Source organism: Hypomesus nipponensis, chromosome 14, assembly GCF_054491055.1.
Source record: "Hypomesus nipponensis isolate SF chromosome 14, ASM5449105v1, whole genome shotgun sequence".
NCBI classification, from domain to species: Eukaryota; Metazoa; Chordata; class Actinopteri; order Osmeriformes; family Osmeridae; genus Hypomesus; species Hypomesus nipponensis.
Genome location: NC_140374.1, coordinates 7,271,564 through 7,287,074, shown reverse-complemented (window position 1 = coordinate 7,287,074; position 15,511 = coordinate 7,271,564). Strand labels below are relative to the sequence as shown.

Below are 15,511 nucleotides of genomic sequence, written 5' to 3'. Positions count from 1 at the left end.
GAGGTTCTGGAAGTGTGAATAATTTAATGTGATGTCCTTTTTGATACAGGGATACTTTGATGGGAATTCTCCTGGAAACTGGTTTCCTGTCAAACTCAGTATGTGCCTGCTGAACAGCACAGTGACGTCCACAGCTGATGGACATAATATTGTCTTGAAAATGTGGCTTAACAAGACATCTCTAGCATCCCTCTAATCCAGACAGACATTTAGAAAGCATTACTTAAACTTTAAGCACTACTGATCACAGACTAACAGATGCAAACTAGTGTGTGTTTTACCTTTGTGTGTGTCTCACCTGTGTATGAATCTTGGCAATCTGTTTCTCGTTGACGTTGGGTTGCTGGTAGACTCTGCTCTTGTAGCGGAACTGACAATAGAAGGACAAAGATTGTGGATATATATATACACATACACACACACACACACACACACACACACACAGGTGATACTATTGCAACTACAGACATAAGTAGCGTGGGCCTTCAACACGTCCTTCCATCATCCTCTTCATCATCCAGATCTCTTCCACAGAGTCAACCACTTTTGTGAAAGTGATGCAACAAGGCTACTTGATCCTGAAGACAAGGTGTTGAGTGGGACCAATGTAACCATGAGCCTTAACACAGTAGCTCTCGGGCAGCCAACCAATCCCTCAGCCAGTAATTACTGCAGCCTCCCTTTAATGTAGCACCACAACTACCATGGGACTACACACAGAGGATGTTCACAACGAAAGCTAAGATGTCCATGAGGGACTCTCCAACTTCAGTATGCTGGCTCATCAGTATACAATACACAGATGCATGCACACATGTACACACACATACACACTGCTTTGACAAAGAGTTATTTCAGGGCTGTGTATCCTTTGATGAGGTTTTAGACGTCCTTGCTGGTGCCTCAGATCCAGGTCTCTGATAATGATTTGAAAAAAGCCTTCCAGGGTTGAGGAGGAAGTGAAAGTTTGTCTTGTGGAAACCAGATGGTTTTGGGCTCAGCTGGATCTCTTCTCAATCTCTTCTCAGGCCAGCCCTGATGGAGCCCTGAACATATGATGAAACTGCCTTCAATCTCAAAATAATGGCACATCTCTCCTTCACCTCCACCTCTCCTTCCTGTAGAATGCTGCCTCCTGATCTGTAGCTAACCTTGGAGTGTCCATGAAATCAGGATGGCTTCACAAAGCTAACTTGCTTCCACAATCAGCAGACTTATTTGGACTGCCTACAGCCAGCTTGGGGACGCCTTTGGGGTAGCTTTTGAAACTAAGGGGTTTTAGGTGGAGGTGGGGGTTAGAATATAGATTAGAGTGGAAGTTAGGGTAAGGGTTTGGGTGGAAAGTAAGGGTAAGGGTGGGTTCAGGCAGGGGTACCTGCAGGGTGGGGGTTAGGGTGGGTGGAGGTTAGAGTGGGTTTAGGGTGTTTTCAGGGTGGGATACCTCCAGGGTGGGGACCCCTTTGCAGGTGGGGGAGGGGTAGCTCCTCAGCAGCCTCTCCTCATCCAGGAAGCCGCTCTGGCGTCCCTCCACGGCCGGCTGGAACAGACCATAATTCAGCACGTCTCTCAGCGGCTGGGTCAGACAGCACAGGATCTGCTGCTTAGCAACCCACACCGTGGTGTCTGGATCAAACCTCAGACATGTCTGCTCCGAGACAGGGACCGGAAGGGAGAGAGAAGAAGAGAGCAAACAGAGAAGAAAGAGAGGAGAGAGTGAAAAGAGGAGATGGAAGAGAGGAGCCATGTTGGGAGATTGAGGGGAGATAGATCAATTTTAAAAAGAGGGAGAGACAGAAAAAGAGAAATAGTAGAGATAAGAAATAAAGAAGAGAGAATGAGAGAAAGATGAAGAAGTGAGAAACTGAAAAAAGGAAGTACTGTTTTTTTTTCTTTCTTTCAAAGCCGTTTCTTCTTACAAGATATGTTAAAGGTGTTGTGACAACAGTGCAAGCTGAAACTGGTCTTGAACCGGGAATGAAACAACACAAGCAAGATTAGAAGACATTGTCTCAGACAGCATGTGACCATTTGCAGTCTACAGTGTGTTTCTGAACCTCACACACCTCTGCTCCAGAGTAGGACAGAGAAATGCATACACCTATCCCTATTTTTTGGCAGGTTGGAGAGAACAGATGGGCCTGTGGAAACAATAGCTTACTTCTGTGTTGCCAGGGTGTGTGTGTGTATGTTTGTATGTGTGTGTATGTGGATGCATGTGCGTGTACATGGGTGTGTGGTGTGTGAGAGAGTGTGAATAAATAGCTTTTATTCACAGTCAAAAGGACTGGGGGTGCTCAGTGTAACCCAGTATGAAAACTTGTATTAATGATATTCTGTTACAGTAATTACCTATCCTTTCTCTGACAGAGGCTAAACGAATATTGTCATTTCCATATTCATGAGCACACTGGCAGGGGTGCTGATTATTGATGAAAAAGAGAAAACAATGACCGGAAGTAGTTCAATCAATTAGTTGGTTTCCAGCTTAGCATTGTGCTTGTTATTCAGAGAATAATTTAATGTATGAATGGCTTTGTATGACTGGGTATGTTATCCTCTGATAAGATACAGACACATTTAAAAACACAATTAAATTTAAATACAAGAAAATATTTTTAGTTTCAACGCGCCACCTCCCTAGTGATTGTCCTTATGAAACTGTGATTGGCTGGCTGAAAAGCAGCCTTCCTTGAGCCATGTGACTGTTTCCTCCATGTCATCCATTATGCATAGGTGGGTCTGCTCGATGTATGCAGGGGCTATGGCAGCCATCCCTACATCCCCACCCATGGCCTCATTATAGAAGCGCTTCTACTGTACCCTTCAAGTGCCAATCTGTACCATCAATATTTCAAAAAGTTGACATCAGTATACATGTGTAGTAGGCGTAAGCCAACATACAGGAATCCATTGATTTTTTATAAAACCCATTCTTGGGGGGATTTCATGCTGAAAAGCAGCCTCTCTGATGGCGAGGTCGCTGTTGATGGTGTGGTGCAGTCTGTATCTAGGTCATGGAAGCCAGCCTCTTGAGAGGAACCATCAGCAACATCACTCATCCTCACCTCCCCCCCATCGTCCAGGGACCAACAGACCAAAGACTTGTTCCGGACCCCTCACTTTCAACCCCACCTCTGTGCCTCAGGACAAAAACTGTTATTGTGCAGTATCTGTGTTGGTACTGTCTCTACAGTGTTACTGTTCTGTATCTCAATTGTTATTGTACTACATGTAACACATTTAGCACCTGTAGTGTTGAACAGAACCCTATCAGGTCAAACTGCATTTTGAACAGAGTTTACCATATGGAACCACAGTTCCACTTGAAATCCATATGAGTTATAGCAGTAACTTTCAAGGGTTACCCCACTAGGATAGGAAAAAGGCTCTTTGTCCTGGACATGTACAGTAGCTGTAGCCTAGTCCAGCCTGGGCGGTACTCACAGACTGCTGCAGGTCAGGGATAACCACACAGATGGCCAGGGTGTCCTGGGGGGTCCGGCCAAGCCTATCTGCTCTCCTGCTGGGCCTCTCCACACGGGCCTCGTCCTTGGAGCTGTCTGACTCGGACCCTCCAGAACCCTCCGACAGACTCTGGGCCATCTCTTCCTCACTGGACGTGGGGCTCCGAGGCATGACTTCTGGACACACTACTGGGGGGAGTGGGTATGTGAGATAGGAGGGTAAGAGGGAGGGAAGGGATGGGAGATGATAAGGGGTGATGAAGAGGAGTAAAGAGGGAGATAAGAGAGATGTGGAAAGGGATGGGGTGAGGAATGAGGAGGGAGAGAGTGAAAAGTAGGAGGGAGGGAAGGAAGGAGTGGGAGGGGAGGAGCGGAGACATGGAGGTGGGCAGGAGGTAGAATAAAGGAGAGAGGAAAGAATTAGGGAAGGAAGGGAGAAGGGAAGGAGAGAGGTTGAAAAGGGAGAGGGAGAGAGAAATGGAGGGTGAAGAGTGAGAGAGAGACAGAAAGAGAGAGAAAGTGTTGCAGAGAGGCTTGTTCAGCTTTAACTCCAAATAATGCATACTCCATGAAACACACACTTCCATTCCTACACACACACACACACACACACACACACACACACACAGACATATACTTTCACACAAATACACACTTGTAGACTTTGCTATTGTTGCCCTAGTTTGGAACTCTGGTGACACACTTTCACAGAGTACCATTTTTAAATAAGACATGCACTGCTTTCCAAATTCCATACTGATGGTGGTTGAAAGAAAATACAAAATGATGCAGCCCCAGTTTCCCCCAGTATGACTCATTAATGCTTTTCAAATCAGACTGAATGGTTTAGCAAGCTCACACCGTGGCATTTTAATCGTCATGTGAAAAGCATATTACAGATTACTGGAATAAATCAGTGTCTTGCATACAGTGTAAAAATTGAAGATAGATAGCTGATGAAAAAAGAAAAAAGGAGGTAAGAGAACTTTTTTTTTCAGGCAGACAAGAAACTGACAGGTTGCTTAAAATCTACTGCCATGATTATGTCATCAGTGCAAAACTGGCCTCAAAAGCGCTTGACAGTGACGAGAGGAGTGATCCATCCTGCGACACAACAACCACCACAAGAACAAGACGGCCGCATTAGAGTTGTAATAACATCTGTAACCCTGCAGCCACACAGGTGAAATAAGGTTTTAAGTGGAATAATTTGATGATGACCTTTACAGAAAATCTGCCCCAAATTGAAAAGCTGCATTGCATCATCAGCATTCTGAGCATTCTTGTTCAGGATTTTAAAACCCTGTTCCTGGACAGCTACCCTCCTGTAGGTTTATACTACAACCCTGTTCCCTCCTACCCTAGTCGTAACTAACTCGATTCAGCTTATCAACCAGTTCCTTATTAGAATCAGTGTAGCTCTCCATGAATAGGGCTAGAGTATCCTGTTCGAGGTAAAGACAGAGAGGGAGCAGGGGCCTGAGGAACGCCAGTGTTTTGCCACCACATACTGTAGATCAAATTCACTATGGAGCCTCTATCAAGTGGGGACAAGGCAATAGCCACTGATCAGTCAATGTTGGGAGTAAAAATAAACTATTTCAGCAAACAAACCAAAAACATCAGCCGTGTCACAAACACCACGCTGATTGAGCTGCGTCCCAGCTGGGTGCCTGTGTCCCTATGGCTGCTCTGATTGGTCCATCCTGCAAATTCAGCCCTGAGCTGCCACTCCTAAGAGAGTGGAGGGCCACAGCCCTAAATTATTTGATCAAAAGTACTAATCCACCAGGAAATGAACCACTCTCCCCACCGGCACACCTCCAAGCCCCTTGTCCCACTCCTCACCCAGAGCCAAGCATACAGACATCCTTCCTCAGAGCTGCCTGGGCCATTTCCTGCAGACCCTGAGTCTCCTGGACCAGACAGACTAAGGTTTGGGAAACAGCAGCTGTTGTTTAGCCTATAGGTCAAAGTCAATTGCAGGCTGGGGAGCTCTTACAAGGTCTTACACCAAACCCCACAAGACAGAGAGGTTCCATCCAGACTGGGAATCAAATCAGGGAGTTAAGGCTGGGAGTCCAACCCTGCTCACCTCAGCACAGTCCAGTGCAGTCCAGCAACATCCAGTCCAGCAATATCCAGTCCAGCAACGTCCAGCAACATCCAGTCCACCAATATCCAGGCCAGCAACATCCAGTCCTGTCTAGTCCAGTGCAGCCACATCCAGTCATGTCCAGTCCAGCAACATCCAGTCCTGTCCAGTTCAGCAATATCCAATCCAGTCCAGCAACATCCAGTCCAGTCCAGCTATATCCAGTCCAGAAACATCCAGTCTTGTCCAGTGCAGCCACATTCAGTCCTGTCCAGTCCAGCAAATATCCATTCCAGTCCAGTACAGCAATATCCAGTCCATTTACTCAGAACGCTTATTGAAAGCCCAGAGGAAGGGATCAGGTGGCTGATGTAATGAGTTTAGTCACGCAACAGAGGTCATAACTCCAATATCACGTCTCTGTCAATATGACTGTAACAGGGACCATAAACTCTTCATCTCCCAAGGTGACTGCTGCCTGTAGCCAGACACTGTATGTTCTGACGCAAACAAGCTTTTACAAGTTTTGTGTACAGCAACTTTCAGAGAAATGGGCTGAGATGCACATAGCCCTAATCCTGGAAGGTAATACTGCAGTAGGAGTACTATCCCAGGTGACTAGCACCAGAACCAGGACTAGGAACAGGACCAGGATTGTTACCCAGCAAGGCTGCAGGGAGTCTAGGGTTACTGACCAGGTTCTCTTCCCCCTCCATTGTCTGGCTCTACCTACCCTCTGCCCTCTTCTTTCCCTATTTCTCTTTCTATATACCTCTCCCTGTGGCCATCTCTACCTCCCCCCGCCCCCTTCTTTCCTTACGTCTCCTATACCTATCCGAGTGGGCATCTTTTTGGCAGCCAGCCAAGCCCGGTACAGAGTGTGACAGTCCCAGCTCTGTCTTTGTGTCCTGGTAGGACTCATTAACCCTACAGCTAGTTCTGGCTGACCCTCCATGCTCCTCTCACCTTAGGGTCACCACCCAGGCCCCCCACCATGGAGCCTCTCCTCTAGGCTAATGTACGGACTCCCACCTCCCTTCATTCCCTCCATCCCTCGATCCCCTCCCCACCCCCATCCCAGAGAGGCAGAAGACATTGAGTCCAGATGATGAGAGATATTGTCTGAAGGTCTGTCTGCTCCAACCTTTACATAGCCCTCCCTACAGCTCTCAGGTCTTTGCTGCTTCAACAGATGCAACAGGATCCACATAGTAAAGAAAGAACAGGATCCACAGAGTAAAGAAAGAACAAGGCCTACACAGTTATTTTGGGAAAAAAACTGAATGGAATAGAGCTTAGGATGAGTGCTGGGAATGGAATAGAGCTTAGGATGAGTACTGCGGTTATAGCTCTTGTAACATACAGTAACACACAGTGCGGCTCTCCCATGCTGAAGAGATATACCTTGGTTCATTCAAATACACAAAACAACAACATTTTGTTCAAAATTAAATATCCCTTTAACCAGTACAGTATCATTACTGCTGTTGCTAGTTGGTACACAGCACCTTGGAGCTGAGAGGAGAAGTCTGCTTCTTGTACAAACCGATACAGACATGATAACCTGAGGGCAGAGGCGTTGTCATGGAGAACATCCTGTACTCCTCAGTGCTAACACTGTAGTCAGCCTGATCTAGGCCGGAGACCGTTCCTCCAGTGTTCATGGCCGGTCCCCAGAGAGCAACCCGCTCCTACGAGGGACAACATCACTCACTGTCTACCTGGAAGACTGCCATCTTGGATTCCAGTTTGGCCTGTCTTCTGAATCTGGACAACTTAAAAGCCTCAGCGGTAGCCCTGCTTCCACTGCCAATCTTGCTACAAGAAATAGGGCAGCCATCGTTGGGCAGGAGTTAGACCAGTTAGACCAGCTGCTTACTGCCAAGACAGAACCAGAACCAGTAGTCTAGTCAGCCTGGACAAGGAGCTTGTGGCTAACACTGAGGAGTGAAAAGATCTGGGATGCTGTCAGATGAACTAGCCAGGACTACCCAAAGTCCTGGCTGGTTCACTGTCCACTGTCTATTACAGGGAAGCTTTGGACGGCTAATGTTTCAAACATTGTTGATGTTAGCAGTAGGGATAGGCATAACTAATCGACGATTGATTATCGATCATTAAGAATTTCGTCTATGGCATTATTTGTTCATCGATAAAACTAATGCGTGTTCTGTTGCGTAGTGCGTATGGAAGCAAATTGTGACCAAAATTAAAATGCATTTCCAGAAATGCACAATGGCTGTTTATCAATCCACGTTCTTGTGTTTTTGCAAACTCGTTTGACGTCGTCTTTCATTGCCCAAGTACGGTTCCAATCCAAAGAACACAAGTCACCGAGAACGCCAAAAATATCCGGAAATGTTCTTGATCCACCCCTTTTATCGAGGATGCATCGGATGGTGACTTGACCAGCGAGAACGCTTCTGATTCCCTAGAAGTCATTGCAAGATGTCAAGCGAGGCAGACAAACCTCACAACTGTACTTTTTAACTTTTCATATTTCAGCTAAACGGTACTTGTAAATCAGCATCTGAATTAAAATGTGACGAGGAATAGGCAGTGTAGTCGCTGAAAATGTTCTTATTTTATTGATGAAACGTCTAATTTGTAAATTTGCTCCGTCTTTTCGATAACCTAGTTAACATTAGGTATTTTAAGTTAGCAAGGGCAACAGAAATATGGAAGCAAATTGTGACCAAAATTCAAATGAAAATACATTTCCAGAAATGCATTTTCATTTTAAGAATGTGGCTGCATTATTTGACTCATAAATAAAATTAGTAATCAATCATCCTATTTGCATTTTAATTTTCTTCTTTAAGACTGCTCATTCTTTCACTTAATTAAAATGAAAACGAAAACGACATTTGAAATTTAATTGTCAAAATATGCCCCAGCAAATAGATACAAAAATTCAATTTGAAATGTAAAATTAGAAAATGAAAATGCATTTCCAGAAATGCTTTTTCATTTTCAAGAACATGGCTGCAAAATCATGACCACAATTCAAATTCAAATGCATTTCCAGAAATGCATTTTCATTTTAAGAACGTGGCTGCAATATCGTGACCACAATTCAAATGCATTTCCAGAAATGCATTTTCATTTTAAGAACGTGTCTGCATTATTTGACTCAAATAAAATTAGTAATCAATCATCCTATTTGCATTTTCTTCCACAAGACTGCCGATGTTATGCCATAATCAAAAAGAAAAGAGCGGACATTGCATTTCCGTTTTCGTGTTCTGCCCGCAAAGAACTTAGCCTGGTCCTAACCAGACCCTCGTACATTGCATTTGTACAGAGGGTCTGGGATCTCTCCATTGACAAATGTTAACTTCCTTGAAGGCGGGTCCTCTGTTGAAGTTTAAAACTATTGGATCCGCCCAGAGCCACTCTGATTTGCCATAGCCAATCGCAAGCGTTCGCCTTAGCCAACTCCTTCACCACTACTGTAACGGAGCTAGCTGCCGTAGCTGGAAAATCTAACTTTTTCCGAACCCCGTGGGGAGGAGGGCCACAACATCATGGCCACCAACAAAACTCAGCAAGGAATGTTCTTGCTCTGGCTTTAACCTATGGATATTCGGCAGCGTTGCTGCCACAACCGCAGAATAGTTTCGCTCGCATCTTTCTCCACCGCCATTACTGAACTACTCAAACTAGTGCACGACATTAACATAATCGTTCTCAGCCACTCCCTCTGTTCGCTGATTGGACCTACAAAAAAATTGTTTCTAGAAACCTACTTCAGAGCCTAGCTCCCAGACCTAGTACAGAAACAAAATCCAAATTGAGCAGAAGTATGTAGGAGGGCAGAGCCAGGCTACAAAGAACTGCCCATAATTCGAAAAAGAACCAATAGGGTCCAATTGCAGTGCTCCCTCCTCAGGCCCCTCTAAACCGGAACTCGTGACCACATTTCAAATGCATTTCCAGAAATGTATTTTCATTTTAAGAATGTGGCTGCATTATTTGACTCATAAATAAAATTTGTAATCAATCATCCTATTTGCATTTTCTTCCACAAGACTGCCGATGTTATGCCATAATCAAAAAGAAAAGAGCGGACATTGCATTTTCGTTTTTGTGTTCTGCCCGCAAAGAACTTAGCCTGGTCCTAACCAGACCCTCGTAAACCGGAACTCTCTCCTCAGGCCCCTAAAGCCGGAACTATCTCCTCAGGCCCCTTTTTTCATGTGTATCCGAGGTATTAGCGCCACCGCTGGTCGGAGGATGCTGTAGGCAATTTATATTAATAGGCTAATTTACATTGAACTTCGGTTTTAGCATAAGTCAATAGTGTTTAGCAAAGCAGAAATTAGCATTGCGGCTAGCATTACGTACAGGGTTCTAAATAAACACCCGCCAAATGCGGGCTAAATTTCATTTTCATAATAAAAGCTTGCCAGCCAGTTTGGCCGGTGATAGCCTACATGAGGCATTTCATGAACGATACATAAGGCTATGTTCTCGGCATGGTCTATATTAGACATTCTCTGGTTCCGGCTTCAGGGGCCTGAGGAGAGAGTTCCGGTTTAGAGGGGCCTGAGGAGGGAGCACTGCATTCGGACCAAGCCCCCACCCATAGAGTTAATATAACTAGAGACAGCTACTTCTGTCTTCCAAGATGGCGTCCTCATTCATTTCTATGAAAAGTGCTCAATGGCGCAGTGAGGCAAGCGAGAGCTCCTAACGGACCGCGCCATCTTTCCAGACCGACTCGTCCGGTCTTGCGCAGAATCTTGTTCCTAGCTCTGAAACTCATGCATGCTTGCAACTAGCTGTATACGTCATACTTTGCGACGACCAGTCGCAAGCTCGTGAGCTGGAGCTAAGGCATTGCAGAAAACTGTCAGAATGTGGTACAAGTCTGATCAAGAAGCAGATAGCCTACATGTGAACTTTACGAAAATCAATACTATTAGTACTGTAGTATTATACGTGCAGGGCCTATACGTTGTTCTTTTTGCTTCGTGTTTATAGTTTAACTGCTTATGTATTGTGCCGGATAAATAAACTGTAAACCTAAATATCTGGCTCCATTGTTGTTCTAGCTTTGCAAAGCAAATTAAGCCTATACCTTTACTATTATAATGATGATGAGTGTTGTTTACTATTACTAGCTTATTGTTAATGCCATCGTTGTGGTGTTAACTGACAAAGTTCTAACAATATAACGACCATAACAATATTGACGTTATCAGACATGATTTATTCATCTTTGTCTTTGCCTCAGAATAACATGTCAACAATATATAATGACGCCGTAACATGCCACGATATTATAACTAATTAGATTAGGCTATAAGTTTGTCATGCCATGAGCATAGTAGCGTTCATTACAAAATGGTTACATCTGCTTTAAAATAACAAATTAACTCTACAAACAACCATCATGTATGTACAACCATTTGTAAAACGTGCTACAATAAAGGCAGGCAGCTGTAGATTATCAAATCCTTTCTCTTTGTTCTTTTTCAGCTCAGGTAAATCAGCGATTTGCTGATGCTCCCTTTGGTGCTCGTTCATTGTTCGTATCCGCTAGCAGTAGCACGTTTCCAGGCAACTTTTCTTGACGTAAGCAAATAAATGGGCTGCTAGTTTACCCATTTCGGATTGGTTTCAATCTTTGCAAAAATCAGGAAAAATTATTCTATGAAAAAGCTATGAGTATGAGCCAGGTTCGAGAATCGAACAAAAATTATTGGGGGAGATACTTTGTTTTTAGCTTCTTTTAATTTTGTAAACGAAAATACGGTAACTGGTACCTCTAGGCTAATTGTAGCTAGCTCTCAAGTCTTCTCATGCTGTGTTTCATGTGTTGCCTAGCAACTCATTACTTTTGATAGAAAGCGGACAACATGGTCCTGCTAAAATGGCTTCAATTTTCAACACAAAATAACGACACAAGTGATTAAAAGAGTTTAGTCTTCATCCTCACTTTCGATGACAAATCTTTTCAGCATCATCTGGATAGTAAAACTCAGCAGCTGACTCGTCGCTCATTTTGAAGATGACGTCAGAGGGCAATACGGAGCCGTATTGACCGCTGAGGAGGGCAATACGCGTCTGGCATGACTCCCCATTAGCCAATCAGAAAGCTCGTACCGTCGTTGCCATATAATAATAATACTTAATTAATACTAACAGTTAACCACAATAGGAAATGATATATATTTAAATAATATTAGTCTTGCCTTCAGAAGCTTTTGTTAAACACACCCATTATTCTTTTTTTGATTGTGTCATCAAGCCAGACTGCTTTTGTGGGACAATGGGTCCTCAGTGACTATGTTTCACCCCCTTACATCTGATGGAAACGTATTGTAGCCTATATGGTTCAATGAATATGCCCCTTTCAAAGGCAAATGTTCAATAAAGTATATTTTAGACACACTTCTCGAGCTTTTATTCATTACATTATTAACACGTCTTGTTAGATCACGTTATATCCATTAATAGACGTTTGGTTTTCTAGGTTGAACATATAAAACACAGGTCACATTTCAACACTGATGTGAAATTGAAGGCAGTGTGAAATTCGTGGCATTTCGTTTGAATATAAAAGTTGACAGTAAGCTATGGTAAGTCTGCATTATGGAAGATTTTGGTTACCAAAATAACATTAAGCTTTCTTTGCCTGGCGAGAACAACGACGGAGCTGTTCATGTTAACATTTTATTTCATCCGATACAATGCGTTGGAAATCATACTCATATCACGAAGAAAAAAAGCTCCATCCATCTAGAATAGCCCTATATTTAGCCCTATAGCCTAAAAAACAAGTGAAAGGAATACTATACAGTGAAAGAATACATTTCCATTAAGTTTGCATCATGTGTCTGATTCTTATCGGACTTGTACCCCATTCTGCCCATAGATTCTGCAACTGCAATGCCCACACACTCGTAACCATATAAATCTATGCTCGCGACTGGTTGTAGCAAAGTATGACGTGTACAGCTAGTTGCAAGCGTGCACGAGGTCTCGGAGCTAGGGAAAAGCTAGACCGGAAGACACGGAAGTGGAAAAATGGTCGCGTCCAGTCTTGCGCTCTCACTTGCCTCACTGCGCCACTGAGCACTTTTCATATAAATGAATGGGGATGCCATCTTGGAAGACAAAAGTAGCTTACCCTAGTTATATTAACTCAATAGGTGCGTTCGGCAACGACTGCAGCTGCATGAAACGACCGGCGAGAGTAGCCGCTTGCAGTCGGGGAGGAGTTGAAAACGGCTCTGTGAAGTCGGACATTCCAGCTTCTCGTGGTTTGCTGCGTTGATGTCAGTCATGGCCGATCAAGCGCTGTTTGCTTACTTTATTTTATTTATAATTAAACTTAGTCTTTACGTTAGTAAAGAGGCTGACTAAAACCCTTTCTTCAACACATTTTTATTCAATTAAACTTTTTTGATCGTTGGCGAAACTGAAGGTGTCTGAATATTACAAAACACACGTCAAAGTTGTCATATGTGAGTCTGACCAATCATGAAATAGCTGTGTCGTCACTTGAACCCGTGCAGTGTCTCTTGAGAAAATGCGCTCGGCTACACAGCCGGCAGTTCTCGTATCAATCTCACGGTACTTTGATGGCGACGTTTTGATTCCATAAGTGCGAGTCTTGAAGGAATGTAATGGATTTCGCTGTGGCAGCAATTAAACGTTTTACCAAACAAAGACAATGTTTGGAAAAAAAAACGCCACAAGCCTACTCAGTTACCGGCGAGTTTCCATTTAGGCCTATTTCAAAAGTAAACATGAAGAGGTCACGGCGAAGTGTATCGTGAGACCATTTTGACTTAATTACTTTATTCACTGCCAACACTGCAAAGCTGAGTATAAATACAACTCCTCCAGGACTCAAATTATGTAGGCTACCACTTGAAGAACGTACATCCGACCCTGGTTAGTGGCGGTGCATCCTGCTCTCGGTGTAAGCACAGAGGAGCTGCGATGCACAACGAGCAGAGAAAATTACCCAACGGATCTGCAAGTCCATCGAGATGGATATGCTACCTTCAAATATTGTTGAGGGCAAAGGTTTTTATGAAGCTTTGTTAATTAGCCAGAAAAAAACGAGCGTCAGTTGTGTTTGAGCACCGGCTTCTAGCTGTCGGCTCCGCTTCTAGGAGTTACAGAAATAGTTGTTCTTCTTGTAATAGCTACAGATCTCAATGTGGAAACACGCCGTTTTTTCTATTTTCACTGCATTTTAATATAGCTTATAAATAGAATAGTGAATTTTAATATAATTGTTTTAATGATTAATCGAAAATCGATCGTTAATTCTACCGACGATCGATTTAGACAATTTAATCGAATGCCCATCCCTAGTTAGTAGACAAGCTAAGAAACTGATACTGTACAGAAAATAAAACCATAACATCCACATGATTGCTGTATGAACATACATGCATTATGCATTCTGAAGTACTGTAACTCAGAGCAGGAGTTTTCTCTTTTCCCCAGAGACAAGTTAGAGAAACACATTTAGGCCCATCTCCTTTTCTGTCATTCATCTCCAAAGAAACACCAGCAGTTTGTTAGCATTACCTAATCACCCCGCAGCCTCCCATTGGCTGAGGCAACATTCCACCCTCCCCAGGTAGTTGCTGTGAGAGAACACCATCTCTCATAACTGTCTGTAAAGACTCCATATGAAATATTACGTGAGAGATGTATAAGAGCAATTTTAGGATTCAAATCAATATTTAGACTGAATCGCAGAGCTAGGGAAAGACGCATCCAAGGACAAATGACTAGTCACTTCATGTGGATATAGAAGTAATTAATTCTTCATAGACTTCGCTGTGGGGGAATTGTGGCCAGGAAAGCAAGCAAGCATCCCAAGAGAAAAGTAGAGGAGAGAAAAGATACAATTTCCTGTACTATTCCTCAGTGATTCAATGACAACGAATGGCCAGAAAAAGAAGAATACTTACAAATTGCCTCACTAAATTACAACTACTGATTTAAACCTGTAATTTCTAGTTGAAATACATGAGAATACATGAGAAACAGTGACCAGGTGTTATGTCAGTTTCACTTTTTCCAATACAATCAGCATTCATTTGTGCCTTGATGCACCTCTCCCTATGTATGTATGTGTGGGTGTGTGGGTGTGTGTAAGTGTGTGTGTGTGTGTGTGTTAAAACAATCTGGAGATCAGATCCTGCATGCTGACTGGACTTTGTGTGTGAACCTGTCTATTTTAACAAAGGCAGTTTGAGATAAACACCCTGCTGGGTGCCAGCCCCAGCCTCAGCTTCAGTTCCATCCCCAGTCTTAGCCTCAGCTCCAGCCCCCAAAGCCCAGCTCCCGCCCCCAATTCCAAGCATCAACCTTAGCCCCAGCTGCCAAACCCCAGCCTCCAAACCCCAACCCCCTTAGACCCAGTCGTAGCCCCCTAGACCCAGTCGTAGCCCCCAATCCCCAACACCAGCCTTAGCCCCAGCTGCCAAACCCCAGCCCCAGTCCCAGATTCAGCCCCTAAACCCCAGCCTCAGCATCAGCCCCAAACACACACACACCAGCCCATGATGTGGGCAACCGTCTGTCCCCCCCACACACCAGACCATGATGTAGGACACCTGTTTGCCCCCCACACACACACCTGAAAATGATGTAGGATTGAGGTAAGATTTAGGGATGTTCATCAAACAACCAAGATTACTTTTGGTCCTTCTAAGAGACATTTTGGTCTGGCCCTGATGATAACGTCTATTGGAAATCGGAAATCAACTGAAATGTTCCAGACTTATACTTTTTTGAAAATTGGTCTGGCAATGGCAGGCAGCCCTGCTAAGTGATTTAGACAATGTGATTATGGAGTTTGTGTCTCAGCTCTTAAGATCTACCAGATGAGCTGTCTGTCAGTGGATTATTTCTAAACCACATCTGTTCTGCATAAGGCAGGGATCAAACCACCAATCTTCTGTGTCAATCCTGT

At 43.9% G+C, this 15,511-nt stretch overlaps 1 long non-coding RNA gene across 1 annotated transcript; it reads right to left on the bottom strand.

Moving 5' to 3' along the window:
• Positions 1-297: 297 nt before the first annotated feature.
• On the bottom strand, positions 298-3,518 carry LOC146258464 (uncharacterized). The gene is made up of 3 exons (XR_014729716.1): positions 3,445-3,518; positions 1,442-1,537; positions 298-370 (listed from the first exon to the last, which is right to left on the bottom strand). It is a non-coding gene; the product is annotated as an uncharacterized LOC146258464 (long non-coding RNA).
• Between the last annotated feature and the right edge of the window lie 11,993 nt (positions 3,519-15,511).